At 41.9% G+C, this 4,015-nt stretch overlaps 1 non-coding gene across 1 annotated transcript; it reads left to right on the forward strand.

The window, feature by feature from the left end:
- Positions 1-2,984: 2,984 nt before the first annotated feature.
- Positions 2,985-3,088, forward strand: LOC127742125 (small nucleolar RNA R71). The gene has a single exon (XR_008003312.1). It is a non-coding gene; the product is annotated as a small nucleolar RNA R71 (small nucleolar RNA).
- The last annotated feature ends 927 nt before the right edge of the window (positions 3,089-4,015 follow it).

Genomic DNA, 4,015 nt, shown 5'->3' on the forward strand with positions numbered 1-4,015 from the left:
CATGGTTCCTAGTGATCCATGCATTGGCATAGAACTCTTGAACCATTAAGATTCTGACTTGTTGGATGAGGTTGGTTAGAACTTCCCAACCTCTTCTTTGGATCTCATGTCGGATCTCCAGATACTCATTTTTCTTGAGCTTGAAAGGGACCTCGGGGATCACCTTCTTCTTGGCCACAACATCATAGAAGTGGTCTTGATGGGCTTTGGAGATGAATCTTTCCATCTCCCATGACTCGGAGGTGGAAGCTTTTGTCTTCCCTTTCCCTTTTCTAGAGGTTTCTCCGGTCTTAGGTGCCATTGATGGTTATGGAAAAAACAAAAAGCTATGCTTTTACCACACCAAACTTAAAATATTGCTCGCCCTCGAGCAAGAGAAGAAAGAAAAGAAGAAGAAGAAGAAGAAGAGAAAATATGGAGGAGAGTAAGGGAGGTGTATTCGGCCAAGGTATAGAAGAGGGGGTTGTGTTGTGTGAAAATGAAGGAGAATGGAGGGGTTTATATAGGGAGGGGGAGAGGGTAGGTTCAACCATTTAGGGTGGGTTTGCGTGGGAAAGATTTTTGAATTTTGAAGGTAGGTGGGGTTTATGGAGAAGAGTGGATGGATGTGAGTGGTGAAGGGGTAATTGGGAAAGTGTGTTATAGGATTAGTTAGGAGGTAAGGTGGAAATATGTTAGGTGGGGATCCTGTGGGGTCCACAGATCCTGAGATGATCCTGTGGGGTCCACAGATCCTGAGGTGTCAAGGAATTCCATGGTGGGGATCCTGTGGGATCCACAGATCCTGAGATGATCCTATGGGGTCCATAGATCCTGAGGTGTCAATGATTTACATCCCTGCACCAATTAGGCATGTAAAATGCCTTTGCATGCAATTCTGGCGTTTAAATGCCGAAGTGATGCATGTTCTGGGCGTTCAACGCCCATGTGCAGCATGTTTCTGGCGTTGAACGCCAGTTCCATGCTTTGTTTCTGGTATTCAGCGCCAGCTCTCCTCAGGGTGCATTCCTGGCATTTGAACGCCAGGGTGTTGCTTGTTTCTGGCGTTCAACGCCAGATCCATGCTCTGTTCTGGCGTTGAACGCCAGCCAGATGCTTCTTTCTGGCATTTAAACGCCAGTAAGTCCTTCCTCCAGGGTGTGATTTTTCTTCTGCTATTTTTGATTCTGTTTTTAATTTTAATATTTTTTTCATGACTCCACATGATCATGAATCTAATAAAACATAAAAGAACAATGAAAATAAAATAAAATTAGATAAATAAAAATTGGGCTGCCTCCCAAGAAGCGCTTCTTTAATGTCAATAGCTTGACAGTGGGCTCTCATGGAGCCTCACAGGTGATCAAGTCAATGTTGTAGACTCCCAACACCAAACATAGAGTTTGGATGTGGGGATTCAACACCAAACTTAGAGTTTGGCTGTGGCCTCTCAACATCAAACTTAGAGTTTGATTGTGGGGTCTTTGTTTGACTCTGTACTGAGAGAAGCTTTTCATGCTTCCTCTCCATTGTTAAAGAAGAAGATCCTTGAGCCTTAAACACAAGGTAGTCCCCATTCAATTGAAGGACTAATTTTCCTCTGTTAACATCTATCACAGCTCCTGCTGTGGCTAGAAAAGGTCTTCCAATGATGATGCATTCATCCTCCTCATTCCTAGTGTCTAAGATTATGAAATCAGCAGGGATGTAAAGGCCTTCAATCTTTACCAACACGTCCTCTACCAATCCATAAGCTAATCTTACTGACTTGTCTGCCATTTGTAATGAGAATAAGGCAGGCTGTACCTCAATGATCCCTAGCTTCTCCATTACAGAGAGTGGCATAAGATTTATGCTTGACCCCAGGTCACACATAGCCTTTTCAAAGGTCATGGTGCCTATGGTACAGGATATTAAGAATTTGCCAGGATCTTGTTTCTTTTGAGGTAAAGTTTGCTGAACCCATGTATCTAGTTCACCAATGAGCAAGGGAGGTTCACCTTCCCAAGTCTCATTACCAAACAATTTGGCATTCAGCTTCATGATAGCTCCTAGATATTGAGCAACTTGCTCTCCAGTTACATCTTCATCCTCTTCAGAGGAAGAATAGTCTTCAGAGCTCATGAATGGCAGAAGGAGGTTTAATGGAATCTCTATGGTCTCTATATGAGCCTCAGATTCCTTTGGGTCCTAGGGAACTCCTTCTTGCTTGAGAAACCTTCCTTCTTACATTCGGCCATATTGACTATATCAATTGCCTTACACTCTCTCTTTGGATTCTCTTCTGTATTGCTTGGGAGAGTACTAGGAGGAGTTTCAGTGATTTTCTTACTCAGCTGGCCTACTTGTGCCTTCAAATTTCTAATGGAGGACCTTGTTTCACTTATGAAACTTAAAGTGGCCTTAGACATATCAGAGACTAAGTTTGCTAAGTTAGAAGTATTCTGTTCATAATTCTCTGTCTGTTGCTGAGAAGATGATGGATAAGGTTTGATATTGCTGAGCCTATTTCTTCCACCATTATTAAAGCCTTGTTGAGGCTTTTGTTGATCATTCCATGAGAAATTTGGATGATTTTTCCATGATAAATTATAGGTGTTTCCATAAGGTTACCCATGTAATTTACCTCTACCATTGCAGGGTTCTCAGGATCATAAGCTTCTTCTTCAGAAGATGCCTCTTTAGTACTGTTGGATGCATTTTGCCATCCATTCAGACTTTGAGAAATCATGTTGACTTTCTGAGTCAACATTTTATTCTGAGCCAAAATGGCATTCAGAGCATCAATTTCAAGAACTCCCTTCCTCTGAGGCATTCCATTATTCACGGAATTCCTCTCAGAAGTGTACATGAACTGGTTATTTGCAACCATGTCAATAAGTTCTTGAGCTTCTGCAGGCATTTTCTTTAGGTAAATGGATCCACCTGTTGAATGGTCCAGTGACATCTAAGAGAACCCAGACAGACCATAATAAAATATATCTATCATGGTCCATTCTGAAAACATGTCAGAAGGACATCTTTTGGTCATCTGCGTGTATCTTTCCCAAGCTTCATAGAGGGATTCACCATCTTTTTGTTTGAAGGTCTAAACATCCACTCTAAGCTTGCTCAGCTTTTGAGGAGGAAAGAACTTAGCCAAGAAGGCCGTGACCACCTTATCCTAGGAGTCCAGGCTATCTTTAGGTTGAGAGTCCAACCATGTCCTAGCTCTGTCTCTTACAGCAAAAGGGAAAAGCATCAGCCTGTAGACTTTAGGATCTACTCCATTCGTCTTTACAGTCTCACAGATCTGCAAGAACTCAATTAAGAACTGGTAAGGATCTTCTGATGGAAGTCCATGAAACTTGCAGTTCTGTTACATTAGAGCAACTAATTGAGGTTTCAGCTCAAAATTGTTTGCTCCAATGGTAGGAATTGAGATGCTTCTTCCATCAAACTTGGACATAGGTGTAGTATAATTGATGAGCGGATAATTTATACGCTTTTTGGCATTGTTTTTAGGTAGTTTTTAGTAAGTTCAAGCTACTTTTAGGGATGTTTTCATTAGTTTTTATGTTAAATTCACATTTTTGGACTTTACTATGTGTTTGTGTGTTTTTCTGTGATTTCAGGTAATTTCTGGCTGAAATTGAGGGACTTGAGCAAAACTCTGATAGGAGGCTGACAAAGGACTGCTGATGTTGTTGCAATCTGACCTCCCTACACTCGAAATGGATTTTCTGGAGCTACAGAACTCCAAATGGCGCGCTCTCAACGGCTTTGGAAAGTAGACATCCATAGCTTTCCAGCAATATATAATAGTTTATACTTTATTTGGGAATTGATGACGTAAATTGGCGCTCAACGCCAGTTCCATGTTGCTGTCTGGAGTCAAACGCCAGAAACACGTCACAACCCAGAGTTGAACGCCCAAAACACGTTACAACTTGGCGTTCAACTTCAATAAAAGCCCCAGCTCGTGGATAGACCAAGCTCAGCCCAAACATACACCAAGTGGGCCCCGGAAGTGGATTTATGCATCAATTACTTACTT

The sequence above is a fragment of the Arachis duranensis genome, chromosome 9 (assembly GCF_000817695.3).
Source record: "Arachis duranensis cultivar V14167 chromosome 9, aradu.V14167.gnm2.J7QH, whole genome shotgun sequence".
In the NCBI taxonomy this organism is placed as follows: domain Eukaryota; kingdom Viridiplantae; phylum Streptophyta; class Magnoliopsida; order Fabales; family Fabaceae; genus Arachis; species Arachis duranensis.